Raw genomic sequence first — 17,452 nt, forward strand, 5'->3', positions numbered from 1 at the left:
TTCCATCCCTCCTCCCCTCTTCTATTCCTCCTCCTCTCTTCCATTCATCTTCCCCTCTTCTACCCCTCCTCCACCCTCCTCCTCTCTTCCATCCTGCCTCCCCTCTTCCACCCATCCTTCCCTTTTGCTTTACCAACTCATCTTGCTTCCTGCTGGCAACTGTCATTATCAGAATCCTCTGTCCCAGCAGGGCTACTTTATGAAAGGGCTGTGGCCTTAAATCCTACAGAATCAGCCTTAGAGGCAGCACCTGTGAAGTAGCAACTCTAATCCAGTCAATTGATTCATCAACCCAGGGACACACTGCTCTCTGCTCAGGTAGAGGAGAAAGACATGCACATTAGTATTATCACCAGGAACCACAACACGAAGTGCCTCTCGTGGGTCAGGCTGAAGGCGCCAGCTCGTACCCATTCTCTTTGTCACACCGCTCTTCAAGGGGGTATGAGTTAACTAAGGCTAAGTTTGGGGTAAGACAGAACTAAATGCATTTTGACCATGAACAATATTTTTCTAAAATAAAAAATTGAATATATTTATTTGAAGCTTAGGGGGTGATTGTCATAAAGAAAGAGAACATTTTGATAATAATTAAGATATAATTACAACCCCATAAACCAGTTTTTTGCATGGGAAAGCTGGGCATATCTCATCCATCTCCCTTGTTCAAAAGCTGTATTATAGTTTGTGAGGGGACAGGAGATAAGAAAGAGTCATAAAACAAAAGATCTGCAGATTGCAATAACCCTAGTGGATGGATGAAGTGCTTCCTGTGGAATTTTCCAATATAATCAAGTGATCTTGTGTCCCACAGCCAGTGTTTGCTCTTGAGATTGGACTTGCAAGAGTTGGAAACACTGTTCTGAGTGTCATATAGTCTCTATCAGTCATCCTTAAGTTTATTACTTACCCCTATTATTAGTTGTAATTAACTGCGAGATTTAGGGAATGTCACTTAACTTTCTGAGACTTGTTTTTAGCTTAAACATTAGGATTTATTTGCATGACAGAAAAATGCAAGGAGGAGCAGCCAGGGCAGAGCAGGAGTGGGGGCTCAGCAGTGCCAGAGTGACCCACTTCACTGCCTTTACCCTTTAGGCCTTCATTTCCATGCTGGTTCCTTATAGTCACAAGATGACTGTAGCACCTCCAAGCCCCTCCTCTGTGTTCTGCGTAGGAGCAAAAGGGTGAAAGAAACTGGAAACCTCCTCGGTTTTCCTAATGAGACCTTGCCTTTTTATTTGGGAAAGGTTGCCCTTACCAGGGATTTCTCTCTCTCATTAGCTAGAACTATGTTACACAACCACTTATAGCTGGGGTGTGGGGGAAGCTTCTTTTATCTGTAACCTTTTTTTATTTCATGGCACACTTGAACCTATAGTTAAACATTTGCAGCACACTTAAATTATATTGATAACAAAAGAAAAAAAAAACTGTGTTTTGAGCTTCTTTCAAAAATAATTTTATTCACAATCTCTAAAATTTTTGCAGCACACTGGTTGAAAATCACTGATCTATAGCTTTAGGGATCTTTTTTTAAATTTCAGAATATTACAAGGGTACACATGTTTTAATTACATGGACTGCTTTTGAACCACTTGAGTCAAAGTTATAAGTGTGCCCCTCACTCACATATTGTACATTGTACCCATGAAGCATAATTTCACCCATCCCCTCCTCCCACACCCACTGCTTGATTTCTATTGAATTGCACTTCTATCTATGCACATCAGTTCCGATTGGTCAGTTCCAATATAATAGTGAGGACACGTGGTGTTTGTTTTTCCATTCTTACAATACTTCACTTAGGAGAATGGTCCCAAGTTCCACATCCACATTGTTGCAAAAGGTAATTCATTGTTTTTGATGACTGAGAAGTACTCCATGTTATATATATATACCACATTTTATTAATCCATTCATATACTGCTAGGTACTTCGGTTGATTTGATATCTTTGCAATTGTGAATTGTGCTATAATACACATTCTAGTGCAAGTGTCTTTTAGATAAAATGACTTTTTTTATTTGGGTAAATATCTAGTTATGGGATTGCTGAATCAGATGGTAGGTCAACTTGTAGTTCTTTGGGAAATCTCCATACTACTTTCTATAAAGGTTGTACTAGTTTGCAGTTGCACCAATGGCATATAAATAAATGTTCCTTTCCCTTCACATTCATACATCTCATACTGTTTTGGGACTTTCTGATAAAAGTCATTTTCACTGGGGTTAGGTGATATCTCATTGTCTCATTATGGTTTCAATTTGCATTTCTCTAATTATTATTGACATTGAACATTTTTTCATGTTTTTTGGGCAATATTTACCAGACTTTAAACTATACTCTAAGGCTATAGTAACCAAAACAGATGGTACTGGCACAAAAATAGAGACATAGGCCAATGGCACAGAACAGAGAACCCAGACATAAAACTATCCATATATTTCCATATGATCTTTGACAAAGTTGACAGTAATAATGTAAGAAGACTGGGGAAAAGAATCTCTATTCAATAAATGTTCCAGGAAAATTGCATAGTCACATGTAAAAGATTGCAACAGGATCCGTATCTTTTACCACTGACTAAAATTAATTCAAGATGGATTGCAAACTTAAATCCAAGACTCAAAACCATAATAATTCTAGGAGATAATGTTGGCAAAACTCTTCTAGATAATTGGCATAGGCAAAGAATTTATGAAAAAGACCCCTAAGGCAATCATAGCAACAAAAAAATAAATTAATGGGACTTAATTAAATTAAGAAGATTCTACACAGGAAACATACAGAGAAAATAGACTATAGAATGGGAAAAAGGATTTATATGCTATATATCTAATAAAAGGCTGATAACCAGAATTTACAAAGAACTCAAGAAAATCAGCAAAAAGAAATCAAACAACATCATTAAAAAGTGATCAAAAGACAGGAACAGTATTTTTCAAAACAGATTTATTTTCTTATTTAAAAGAAATACAGAATCTAGGCACAGTGGCTCACTTCTGTAATCTTAGCACTGTGAGAAGCGTGGTGGGAGAATCACTTGAGACCAGAAGTTCAAGACCAGTCTAGGCAATACAATGAGATTCCCATTCTCAAAAAAATTAGAAAACTTAGCTGGCACATGCCTGTATTCCCTACTACTCGGGAGGCTGAGGCAAGAGAATCATTTAAACTCAGGAGTTTGAAGTTGCTGTGAGCTATCACGCCTGGCACTCTAGCCTGGGTGATAGAGAGAGATCCTATCTCAGAAAGAAAATATACACACATATATATATGTATATATTAAAATAATAACTATCCTAGTAAACTATAGCTATTATTATTAAAATTTTCCTATTTATAGCTTGCTCAAGCCAAGAGAAATGTATCTTTTATCTCCTCTATTTCCATTCAGTAGATTCCTTTATTTCTTTCAGAAAGCTGGACATCTTAAAATTACAAGTTATATTTAGCCATAGATTTGGAACTGCCCCCCCAAGCAACCTTAAATCAATTCCCAATGTTTTACAAAAATAATCATTCTGACAATTGAGATCGATACCTGGCTTTCCACATCACTCCTTCTTTTATTATTATTATTTTTTTATTACACATCACTCCTTTTTTTATTTTACATCACTCCTTCTTGTACTCACTCCTCACATCTCTTCTCTTCTCTCTTCTCTCCCCCAGTCCCACAGGTTTGCTGTGATTTTTAAAATATTCAGGTATCAAACTCTTTTATTTTTGTCATCTGTTTGTTTTATTGCTGTTGAATCCTTTATTTCTGAAGAAATTTTTTTACAGGAGACTAAGATATAAAATAGTCAATGCAGATCTGCTCTCTTTCAAATGGGGAGGATGCTTGCTCCCACTGCACCCCCAATTCGGTTATTTACCTGGGCATTTTGGGGAAGCCCTTAGGGGTTTTCAAAGAGGTTCAGGATCTCAATGAATGTATCTTAAGAATGCCTAGTCCCTGTGAAAGAGATAACGATATTAGTTCCCCCAATCCCAGGAGGTGTTTAAAGCTGTCCAAGTTTGCTCAGCTATGGAGAGAATTGAGGGGCAGACTTTTATGTGGTTCTTCTCTGCACCCACAAGAAATGCATGAGGTAATATTCCCTGACCTGGATTTGGCTGCATAGGACTCTAAACATGCAATTTAGTCACCCATGTGTCCCCGAATATTTGGATACTTTGGCATTTTGACATCACTCCAGTGGTCCAGCCATATGATTCACATTACCAAACGCAGAGCACATTCTCCATCACCCTGCCATTGTACTCATGTTTCTTCCTCCTGGAATTAACACCCACCCTTCCATTCTGCCTTGCTATCTGACTCACCCATCCTCCAAGGCCTTCCCCATGAGCTCCTCCCCGATTCCTAGGACCAGAATTCTTCTATTGTTTGCTTGTTCATGATTGTCTTCCCCACATTCTTCTCTGTCTCCCTCACATTTCCATCTTGCCTGGGGTAAGTATGTGGGGCAGAGCAGACAGGAGAAATGCTCACTGACTCTCACTGAATGGATGCTGTGTTGATCAAGTCCTGGGTCAGCAGCCACCTGCATTCTGCACTTGGCCTTGCTTCACTGGACAGCAGTGCACCCTGCTAAGGCAGACCAGGGAAGAATCATTTCCAAAGAAAAAGTACATCTTTTCATTTATAATTTCTTTCTCTTTGGGTGTTCAGTGGAAACGAGGCAAGATAGAATCATTCCATTTACTTCTACAATAGCCCTACTCTTCTTCCTAATTCTGAGATTCGGCTAGAGTCTGTGAAATGTCTTTTTTGATTGAGGCAATTTTCATCTTGCTGCTCCGTGGTTATAATAAACTATCAACCAACTAATTTTTTCTATGAAAATCAAGTTACCTGGTTTTGGTGATCTTATCTATTCACGATCCAGCAGATTTTTTAAAACAGAGTATTTCCTGTGCAAAACTTTATTTTGAATCTATTGGCACCTTTTGCCTAAGTGGTAGCAAAATTGTTGTTTTAATAAAGGGTAGTGCCCACAGGAACTATTTTTATGGGACAAATTATATCTACAAGTATTATTGAAAACTATATTGTATCCAGTGCTGAGTATTAGGACAGATACAAAGATAAATACCATGTTCAAATGAAGAAGACATGAAGCTTGTCCTCGAGTAAGTGATCAAGCCCAAGGCAAGAAATGCTGGCCCATGACTAACTAGAAACATTCCTTTGTTGTTTATTTCTAGTTTTGTGTTAGGAATTTATGGCATCTTACAAAGAAATATATAATGCAGAAAAAAAAAAAAAAGACTTAGAAGTGAGGAAGAAAAACCAGGCCAAGGGAAAACAAGGTCAATGAGAGCCAATGTTGAGGCCAGTTCACAAAATATCCTCCCTGGAAAGTACTGGAAAGCAAGGACCTTCTCTACTCTGTGCACAAAGATATTCCCTGTGCCTAGCACAGTACCTGGCAGAGGGTCAACAGCTGATAAACAGAGAATGGAAGGAGTGCTTCTCCCATTTTAGATTATGTAGCAACCCTATTGACTCTACCAAAACCACATTTGGAGAATCTAAAATTTGAGGCCATCTTTTATGGACTAGACTACAGTGAAAAGTTAGAAGCTGGAGACCCTGCTGCCCTGTCTTTCACTCTGGATGAATGTATTTTCAGGAAAAGGATGGAAGGATAAGTCCTGCAGGCTTGCTACACAAGGCTTTGACTTCTCTAAAGTATTTCTCCTTCATATTATCATTCTTTTTATATATGTATATGCAGGGTGACCATAAAGTTCATGTAAATTGCACACTATTTAAAATTGCGCATGAACTTTATGGCCACCCTATATATACACACACACACACACACACTTTTTTTTTGGTATTTTTTTTTCCCCATGTTTGTGATTTTTATCTTTCCGACTAAAGACAGGTAGAGAACCAGATAAACTCCAGCTTCACATTTTTTTCTTGCTTCTTGAGCACATGGCATAATATCTTGACATAGTGGGCATGTAATAACAACTTTTAAAATTCTTATTCTTTTAGACATTAACAAGCGCTAACCCTGTACGAGTCAAGAGTATATTGTGCAAGCAATGATCTGCTGCAGAGCCTTGTTTTCATACTGACAGTGGGTAGGGTCCAAAACTCCAGGGTGAAGAAAAAGTACATCAGTGTGCATGTGGATATCTGTCCTACCATTTTGCCACGCTGAATTCATTCTTTGGCGACCTGATTCTAGACTTTTGTGATGCCAGATTTGAAGTAAGGTTAAAAAAATTAAGACAGGAGGGTCTAAAGGAAGTATGATAAAAAGCAAGGGGAAAGAGGGGGACTAGATGCGGAGGGTGAGCACAGTGGGAGAGAGAAGCTTTTAAGCAGCCATAGGTAAGAAAAGAAGAAGCAAAGGAATTTTAAAAAGTTATAACATGAATTACAAACTGGTTCTTTGAAAAAGTGGTTCCTATGACAGACAAGTAAAGTTAGACATACATTTTAAAATTATTAATTTTGCTGGCTATCCCATGTTTGTTTATGAGAAACCACACTAGTACTGAATGGCACATGAACAGGGAATTACTCAGGTTACAAGTGGTATATTTTTTACTTCAAAATATACATCCTTGGTTACAGTCCTTAGGAAATAAGTGGACTTAAGCAGGGAGAAGTAGAACAGAGCAAAACTCTTTAAGCCTTACTTTGATTTAAAAGATAATTACACTTTGAAAGATTAGAAAGAGAGAAATTTCATTAGAGCAAGTATTTTTCACATTATAAATTAACAAGTAGTTTGAATACTATTGACATGGGTAAAGCAAATTCGGTTACATGTATCTAATGCCCAACCAAAAGAAATTCAAAGCCTATACATTGCTGATGAATTATAAATTGAATCAGAGTCCCTAGAAAATAATCTGGCAATGTATCTTAAGAGACTTAAAACTATACATACCCTTTGGTGGAGTAATTATCCTAAAGTAATAATCAAAAATGGAGACAGAATGTGAAATATGGCTATAATGTGATATTGGATAATCTAATACAGCCATTAAGAATCAGGTTTTAATGAATATTTAAAGAAAGCAAATATTCATATATGTGTGTGCCTGTGTGTCTATATATTATGACTTCAACTTTGTAAAAATATGCACATTCAGACAACCACACAGATAAAAGGCTGGAAGGACCTGCTCCAACTGTCACGTTTGATTGGATCGTTAGAATTACAGATGAGTTGTTTTGTTTTTTGCTCAGCTTTTTAAAATCAAATGTATGTGGATAGGTATGGCTTTAATAACAGGACAAAAATAAACATTTTGGAGGAAAAAAAATAAAACTAGCTCATAACCTAAGCCAGTCTCATTCACTTTGCCTAACAAAGGATTTTGTTAAATTTTCTACCAAAGAAAACTAGAGAAAACTCGACACGCTGACATGCAGGCCTAGCAAATAGATTTGTCACTGTCTCTTCAAAGAAGGAAATTCTGTTTCAAATTCATCCTTAGCCCAAAGCAGCTAGTTTGATTTTATCAGTCATCAGCAAAGACCTAACATTAATTTATGAATTTTTTAGCTTCATCCCTACAGGGCAAGCCTCGGCACTGTAATGGAAACCATCACACTGGGTGATTGCTAGAACTTTTCTAACATGTTGGCTTGGAGAAGCCTCGAGCCTGAAGTATTTTGCGATCACCTGGGGCACGTCCATTGGGCCTGACAGCGCTAGAGAGGAAGGCAGAGGTAGAAACATGATACAGTGGTCACAACACGCACATATCAGCCCTGAGTTAGGAGGCCCAGAGCAGACGCTCCAGGACACAAATGGCAAAGGCAGGTGCAAAGATGATTCTACAAGGGGTTTCCATGGATCAGATCTTTTTCACAAAAACTTATCTGGTTATCAGCATCAAAGTACAGCCTTTCCCAGACTTTGGTGTTCTCAGAGCAGCCTCCTTCTCCCCGCCATCTACTCTTCAGAAAAGCCCTCGAGTATCTGCTTTGCACTAACGTTATCAAAGTAACTCACCGTCAGCTTTTTCTAGAATCAGACCAGGACTCACTCTTCTGCACCTCTTCTTTCCTTCTGTTGCTGGTGTTAGAATGGAATTTAATTTGTTCATCACGAAAGGCCTTTCCATCACTGAATTTCTTGGGAAGTCCCTATACTTGGTGTTCATTCCCCTGACAAGTAGGTTTTGAGTATGAGTGGGATGTGGCTTGTCAGGAGCTTTGAAAACAGATCTGGCAGTGAGGAAGTGGCTGTGAGCAGTGTCCTGGCTTTGTTCAGGATCCAGGGAGATACTGAGACAAGCAGTGAACGCATGGAGCCATTTTATTTTTAGCAATATCATCTCAATTTCATGTAGTTGGCGGGAGTATGATCAGGAAACACATTAAAAGGATGCCTTTGGAAGCACCTGGGGTACTGGGATTCAGGTAATGATCTATAATAAGGAGATTTGTGAGATGCTACAATAAAATGCCTTTGTTTGGAGATGATAGAAAGGGAAATGTCCAGTAGGCTCCACAAGGAGTCATCTCTTGTGGCCATCTGCAGGCTACCTTGTGCTCATTCACCAGAAAGTATAAAGAGGGTGAATGCAATGTTCCATGCCCTTTGTCTGGTTAGGAGAGGCAGGGAGGGCAGGCCACAGCCTCATGAACAGCCCACTCGTGATACCCTGCACCAAAAGTCATGTATGCAAAACAGTCTGAATATAGATCCTGAAAATATAGGTGTTTTTATTATAGCAGTTTTCACCTTTTAGGCGTTTTACAGGTGTTCCTCAAATTGACTACCCAGACTTCCCTTCGGCTTGGCCCCTGGTGACGGGACATGAGCCATCAACTATTTCTGTGTCCTAGCTGTAGACACTTGGCGGCGTGATGTGCTCACCTCCACTGACCACAGCGTCATCCAGGGAGACCAGCCCCGGGCACACATTGTCAGCTTTATCACGTCTCATTCATTCAACCGCTTAGGGCAAAAGCGAAGAGATAGAGGATACTTCCTTCCTGGCCATCATCATCTCCTCCTCCTTTTCACTTCCCTGTGTCATGGAGCTGTGCCAGGTAAACAGGTGACTCGGATTCCCCAGTGAGCTAGGCTTCCTCTCGGTATTTCTCATGTATACCTGGCTGCCATGGCGAATACTCCAAGTGAGTTGCCTTCCCTTACACGCCCATGCAGAATCTTTCTCTAGCTTTAGCATGCATCTGGGTCCATGAAGCTTGTTAAAAACAGTCTGAAGTGGAGCCCAGAGATCCCCTTCTCACAAGATTCCCAGGGGATTTTGCTGCAGGCAGCCTCTTTGATTCACTCAATGAATATTGAAATGATGGTTAGGAGAGTGGATTTTAAATCAAAGAGCTGAGAACTCATTTTGCATTATTCTGTTTTATTCTGAGAGTAGTTCTCAACCTCAGTTTTTGCATGCCTTTGTTCTACTCATCTCTCAGGGGCATTTTTCTGCAGTCACCACACTTTCCAACCCCAAGCAGAACTCATCGTGTTTTCTCCCATCTGTGCACAGGCATTTCTTAACATGGACTGTGCCCTGCATTTCCTTTCTGCTATGCTGGAACATTTGATATTTCTTACCTTAAGCACAAGAGAACTAGCAGCAGAGAGCCTGACCTCAAAACTCAGCTCTTCTACTTTCTAGCCCATGACTTGGGCAAGTTACTTAACCTCGTCCAGTCCCCTTGTCTGTGATATGGAGGATTAACAACATTATTTACTTCCTAGAAGTAAATAATATGAAAGTTAGCATATGCTAATATTATTTGAATAAATGAAAGTTCAGCATGATGAAGACCAATATGTTGATGAATTATTTCAATATTCTCATTTAGTTCAATAGGTATTTGTTCAACTATTATGACTGCTTTGGAATCACCCATCAGGGGAAACTTTTTCATTTTCTTCCAAGACAGAAGTGTCTCTAGCCTATGTTAAATATTTCTTCCTTGCCTAATGTCTCCCATTGGATCATTGTAAGTCATTTTTATCTTCTCTTATAGCTTTTCCTTTAAACTATTTTGCTAATATTTTGTTGGGTTCCCCAGCCCCAGTCCAGAACATCTCAACTGTTGCCACAGGTGCTAGAACAAAACCAGGAGCTTTTAGTAAGCCACTAACAGGTGTCATGTACAGGGAACATGCTATTCTCCATGACAAGGCGTCTGGCGAGGGCCTTCATCTAACAGGGAGGCAGACCGACCATGGCCTGGGTGAGAAGCAAACAGCACCACCTGAATTTGAATTGAATTTTCTCTCTCCCTGGTTCGTAAATGTTGTCAGCCTCTTGTTTTCCTGTGCTTGTGTAATTTTTCCTCCTTTTTTCAACCTTACCTTCTCTATTGATTTAAATTAAGCTTGGTTGGTGTTTTTTCAAAAAGAAAACATAAGCTTGCTGGTTTGGGAGGTTTTTCCAAGGCCTCTCTGCTCTAGTAAAATCCTACGTACGTAGGTCCTGCAAACCAACATTATTTTTGCTGTAAAAACACCACGTGCGTGTTCTGAGACATGAGCCCTCTGTGTAAGATCCCTTCACACATGCAGAAACAGCTGACATTTCAGCACTTCCACAGAGTGAAAGCAAAAGGATTCTGGCTCAGGAAGGTCAGGGCTGTCCTACTGGGGCTGGGCGTGGCTTCCCTTGACCCTCAGGTCCTATATGCGCAAAACGTGGGCTATGTTCCAGCTGTATACTTTCTCATACAAAGTCCATTCCTAAAGATGTATCTCAAATTCGAATCCCTCCAGGGGAGCAATATATTCTTTTTTTTTAAATTGTTAAGTAGTGACATTACCGCAAACTTAGTGGCTTAAGACAATACACATTTATTATCTCACCGTACTGTGGGTCAGGAGTTCAGTGGGCTCGCCTGGGTCCTCTGCTTAGAGTCTCATAGGAGTTCAGTCAAGATTTTGGCTGGGGTTGTGGTCTCATCTGAGGTTTGACTGGATAAGGATCCCTTTCTAAGTTCACTCAGGTTGTTGGCAGAATTCAGGTCCTTGCAGCTGTAGGACTGAGGGCTTCTGGCTGGCTGTCAGCCAAGAGTGTCCTCAGCTTCAATAGGCTGTTGAAGCGTAAACATCACAGTTCCTTGCTGCATGATGTTCCTTCACATGGCCTCTTGACACCTCAAAGCTAGAAAGGAGAGAGAGAAAATTAGGGAAAGGGAGAGATAAAGAGAGGAAGAGCAAGATAGGTGCTACAATCCAGCGTAACATCACCCCTTCAGCATGTACCTACCAACATATGTCCCGCTACCTTCACCATATTCTGTAGCTTGGAAGCAGGTCATGAGTCCTGCCCACCAGCCAGGACAGAGGACCACAGAGACCAGATACCAGAAGGCAGAGATTGCACTGGGGAAGGGGCAGCAGCGTAAGAATCTAGTAGCCACACAAAAAAGTGCGTATGTCTTCTTTCTTAGGTTCTTATTACCACTGATCTTAAAAATAAAGTTCACCATGTGCTTGAATATAAGTATGGCCCAAAGATTTCGGTAAGAGTCTTGTTGACTGCCTTTCCTATTAACAGGCAACACAAAAACCTTCTCAAATTCTTCATGTATTATTATCTTAAACAAAACATAGACCTTGATACTATTTCCATTCCATATGCTCCAGGTCACTTTAAGATGACCGAGTTTCCCATCTAGAGTTGTTTCCTAAAGAAGGGACTTGGTAAGTGATCCTGGGTTGCCAACTGACTTCTCAAAATTGTACACCAATGAGATCATCACTTCACATGCTGTCAGAGGACTTCTGCTTTTTCTGGGTTTTATATCTTCCTGGGTGATGTGATCTTTAATTTTTTCCACAGGGTCAGTGCTAAGCAATACTGAGCATATCCTAGGAGTATAGTGCTCTGCTGAGCGTGTTGGAGCTGGACCAACAGGCAGCTGTGTGCTGACTGCGTTTTCACAGCTCCTGGGTTGAGTGAGAAGCAACGTCAGTAGCATATGGGAGCATAAATGTAGGAGGCTCTGCAGTCAGACCCCCTGGGTTAAAAAAGATCTTCTACTACTCGCCTATTACATAATCTGTTTTATAACCTTGGGCAAGTTACCTCGGCTCGCTGAGTCTCAGTTTCTCTTTAAAATGGGGACACTACTAATGTCTACACCCCAGGTTGCTATAATGATTACATTGAAATTGCAGGGAACCTCATTCACACGCAGGACAGTGGGAGTTTTATCCCCTGGGGTTGTGCAGTAGAGCACTTAATAAGTGTTCTTGCCTTCCTCTGCTATTAAAATTGTTACAAGTGAAATAGTAAACCCAAATATTTAACAGGGAAATTTATGATTAATTTCTACCTGAACTGTGTGCAGTCATCATCACTACTCCCTCCCCCCATCACTTGAACTCAGAAGCTTCTATTTGTATTCTAGTCTTTGAACCACCTCCCCCCACTTCTGCGCCCATGGCCCACACTTCTCCTGCTTCAGTCTCTGCTCACCCCACCCTTCTTCTAAAAGGCTTCCCTGGCCATTCTCTCTAGAGTCATTCCCCCTCCCAGTAGTCACTTTCCATCATCTCACTCTAGATTCTTCACTGCCCTGATCTCTGATTTTCTTTATACTTCCAACTTTGATTTTCTGCTCCCCTGTGAAAGCAGGGATTTTGTTTGTGTGGAACAGGCAGAACTTTCATCTCTTAGTGTGGGGCTTGGAACATAACAAGCACTCCAGAAAGACACGAAGGAGTGAGAAAATGAGTGAAAATCCATTTTGGTTGTGTCTTGAGAGAAAGCCTGTGGAGGAGATGAATTTTTTCTGAACAAAAATGAAAAGAAAGATGAATAGAGACAGAGAGATAGAGACAGAAAGAGAGAATAGGACATATGGTAACAGAGCAGGAGATGCATTTAGGGAACAAAGATTAGACTCTTTTCTTGACCATCAGACTCTGAGCCAGAAGGAGCATTGAGGGCATAACCTATACTATCTAAAGTATATATTTGGTTTGCAGATTAAAAGATAATAATGTCTGGCTTATGGGATTTTTTTGTGATAAGTGAATTAATAAGGTTGCTGAAAGTCTTTTGTCAATTATATAAATCACATTAAGGATATAAGTAATTACTTCCATGCTCAGAGATCATAGGGAAGAAAATTTATCCTTTTTTAAGACTTCTACATAAAAGAAGAAATATTTCAAATTACCTAAGAATATAACATTTTAATTCATTCTCTTTGTGAAAGATTCAAATACTCTAGAGAAAGGTAAATCTCTCTTGATGACCATCCTCAATCCGGCTCTTTTGCAGAGGTAAACACTATGGTCAGTGAGTTTTGTGATCCTTATTTTACTTAAAAGTCTTGGCACTTGGGTGGTGCCTGTGGCTCAAAGGAGTAGGGCACCGGCCCCATATGCTGGAGGTGGTGGGTTCAAACCCAGCCCTGGCCAAAATCTGAAAAAAAAAAAAAAAAGTCTTTGCACTTTATTTACAGATTGCTATAAACATACTGAAGAAATAGTTCTAAAACCTGCATTAAAAGCAAGATAGGTCTGTCCCTGAATATATTTCTCTGTTTTCCATTATTAGAGTCCAAGTTAATTGATTTAATTTATAAGCCCTTTAGATGACTCTTAGTTTTTTATGCTAAGATAGCATATTTTATCCATTAATGAAATACTAATTTAAAAGTTATTGTGACCTTGTGGGTATCATCCTGAGGAGATAATCATGTAAAGAGCAATAATTTATATGTAAAGACATTTATCACACCATTGTTTATAATGATGAAAGGTTGGAGCAATGCAAATGCCCAATGACGACGTGAATCGCTAAATAATTACACGCCTACAAAAGTGGGATATTGGAAAGCCATCCAAACCGATATCTACAAAATGTGTTTTACTGTATGGGAATAGGTTCACAATGTAATGTCAAGTATTAAAAGAAGGCTTAAAACGTAAATGCTTTATGATCTCATCCAAGTGTATTTAAACAGAAAGAAAATAAGGCTATTTGAGTACTCACAGTGGTTATATCTGGGCAGCAGACAATGACTAACATTGTCTCATCAACGTCAATGAGTAACATTTGTTCTCATCTTTACATTTCATTTTCCAAATGTTTCCAAAAAGCACACAATAGGTTTGTATTTTAGTTTAATTTTTTAATCAAAATAATACACATACATGTGTATAGTTTAAAAAGTCAGATAGCACCACAAGACTTTAAGACAAAATCAGCAGTTCTCTGCAGCTTCCTTCCCCGTCCCTGAATTCCACCTCCCAGAAAAATGACGTCTTCTGGTGTTCTAGATAATGTAAATATGCTGCTATTTCTTGATGTTTTTCAGTTTGAGGCATTAGTGATTGACTTTCTAGAATAGAAAAGTGATTGAGTTCTCCTTCTACCTTCACCCCATGCTATCCATGTAATTTCTCTTCTTTCCAACTTCTCAATATGATGATATAATACCATATTATTAAATCAATTTTAATTATAAGTGCTATTCATTTATGACATATATGATATGATATGGCCACATAACTTTTTCTATACAACATATTTGGTTTTCTAAAATTGATAATAATTGCCTCACTTTTCCCTATGTTTAGATTCCTATCTACCTAGCAATAATTCATCTCCAAACTTTCCAAGAGAATTATTTGCCTTCACTCGACATGGTCATAACATCAGCAATGCTGAATTGTTGTCTTATCCTCAGTGTCTTTCTGAGCTCTCATTCTTCGTAGGAGACTCGTTTTTCCCCTCATGGGCCTTTAGGGTGTTCTCTTCATTGTGGTGTTCTGAAATTTTATGATAACTGACCTAATTCTGGGTAACTTTGTATTCATTTTGCCAGTTACTTGATGTCCCTTTCAACCTGAAAATGCAACACCTACAGATTTAAGAAATTATTCTTAGTATTGCTTGGAAAGTTTTGTTCTCTCCTTTATCAACAGGCCTTTAAAGCTTTCTGTCTGATTGGTTGGTTTAGTTTAGCTTTGTTTTCACTCTTACAGAAACGTGACAACAAACATCGCTGAGCCTGTGCTCACTCGTTCCTTGTGCTCACTTGTTAATTTTTCTGTACTGTAAATTCTGAGAGGCAAAGTAGAATTGTGACCTCAGAGGATATGTGCATTTTCAGATTGCGGGAATGAAATGCACTTTTATAATATAGAAAAAAGTCCCAACATCATTGGATAAGTATTTTTCAGTGCTTAAGTACAATATATGCACATTCTGGCATCATGTTTGCATTTCATAATGTTCACACCTTCATTTGTAATGCTCTCCCCAAGCCAGTTTCTGCCTGTTTCTTCAATAAAGGAAAAAACAGGCAGAGGCAACTGATAATCCCAGCTCCACCACTCCTTAGCAGTAAGAACCTCTCCAAACTACAGTTTCTTCATGTGTAAAATGCATCTACTTCCCAGCGCTACTCAAGGATTAAATGAGATGCATCTGCTGTAGTGTCTAGGAAACAAAAAATACTGAATAGGAACTTCTTTCTCTTCATTATCAGTGCTCTGCATTTGGAGATAATGGAATTAATAGATGAGGTTCAGAGATGCAACTTAAGCCCACACCGTAACTGAAACTGCCATGATTCCTATCTGACCCAAGTCTTCACGTGGAAATTCAGAAACTCCCCACAGCTCCGCTAAAACCTACTCCCAACTTGTCCAGGAACTGGGCTTGCACAGGTCCCTTTATAGTTGACATCTACTTGGCATGTTCTGGCACCATCCTACACCCTCGATGGGGTGGGGGGCGTTTCTTATTGGAGCTCTGTATATTCTAGAGAATGCGGGACTATGGCAAGAGAGAACAGCTTCTATTCTGTAATTCCTATCTCTGTCTCATTATCCAATCCATTTTCATGAAACCTCATGGCGTAAAATGACAAGTAGCTTAAAGATATGGCTTGTTTGGTTATATCCCAACTCAGATGACAACTACCTGTAGAGCACTTGCTATTTTGAAGCTCCATCAGTCCCCAAGTTCCAAACATACAATTGATGCACAACTCACACTTACACAAGGAGGCTATTACAGGTAATAGGTAAACATACCTGTTCCAACTCACTTACGAATTCAACTTAAGAACAAACCTACAGGACCTATGTCACTCATAACCTGTAGTCTGCCTGGACTATGACAGGCTTTTAGTGGAACACATGTCTCAGGAAAGAATGATCTTCAAACAGTTTACTATACAATGTGTTAAGAACTTGGTTCACAACAATCAGAACAAAGAGGTCAGTTGTCTAAGTGAGTCGGTGAGAGGTATTAGGGTCACAGAAGAGTGGGCAGGGAGGTGGGCAACAAAGAGGACACACCTGGATGGCTAAACCCCTTCTGAGGACAACACGGAACAGTGACAGAGCCCTGGCTCTGGGACCACGGAGACATGACTTAAACCTGATTCCTCCTGTTTGAGCTGTGTGTATACTGTGTCTCCACTTTCACACCCATATGGAGTGAGTAAACAATACTTTCCTGACATTTGAAAGTGTAGAGTATACAGCAGGTGCCACAAAAGTGTTTTAGTGCTAGTCTGCTTCATAAAGGTGGGTGCTCCGCCCTCTCCTCCTCTCTTTATGACATTGAACAGCATACAGATTTCACTGTGTGGCCTTCTAAATAGCAGCCCGTACTGTACCTCTGGCTCTCTATTCCACACCACTGGCAGGGGTTGAAATGGGGAAAGATGGTAGGAGCTTCCCTCTGGTTATTGCTCTCAACTCTGCATCTTCCCCTTGACTTATGACTGTGGAATGTTCACACAGCAAAGAAGCCAGATGCGCTCATCCCATGCCATGCTTCCACTAGGGACTGTTATAAATCCCCCCCCCCATGCTGAGGTGGGCCCTTCTGTCCCTCTGATATTAACAAGCCAAACCAGTGAAATTCTGGAGGAATTCCAGGCAAAGTCATAGTTAAGGATACATAGTGAAGAGAAGTATATGGTAACCATCTAGAATTAAATTGATTATGTCTTCTACTCCAAATTGTCTATTTCTATTTCTTGGCATAACAGGCCCAGTGGGATAACCTTACAATTGCTACTGGGTATTTTAGATAGCACTTGAAAAATCAATTGGTAAGTGAAGCTGAGTCCCAACTCAGTGCACTGAAAGACCTATGTGCATGACTTATCACTTGGGAAACATTTATTGAGCATCAACTATCTGCCAGGCATTGAGTGTAGGATGGGAGATCCTGGTCCATGGTTACACCCTTCATGATTCCCTTCTACATCCCACTCATGCCTCGTTCCATTGCAGTGATAAAGATTTAAATTGTAGGCCAGGCACAATGGCTCACTGTAATCCTTGCACTCTGAGAGGCCAAGGCAGGTGGATTGCCTGAGCTCAAGAGTTCAAGGCCAGTCTGAGCAAGAGAGAGACCTGTCTTTAAAAAAATTAGCTAGGTGTTGTGGTGGGCACCTGTAGTCCCAACTACATGGGAGGCTGAGGGAAGAGGATTATTG

The 17,452-nt window shown here is 39.9% G+C and overlaps 1 pseudogene; it reads left to right on the plus strand.

Moving 5' to 3' along the window:
• The window catches only part of LOC100961257, a 179,625-nt pseudogene that overhangs the window by 43,953 nt on the left and 118,220 nt on the right, over positions 1 to 17,452 (plus strand).

Source organism: Otolemur garnettii, unplaced genomic scaffold (assembly GCF_000181295.1).
Source record: "Otolemur garnettii isolate 467f Iridium unplaced genomic scaffold, OtoGar3 scaffold00002, whole genome shotgun sequence".
NCBI classification, from domain to species: Eukaryota; Metazoa; Chordata; class Mammalia; order Primates; family Galagidae; genus Otolemur; species Otolemur garnettii.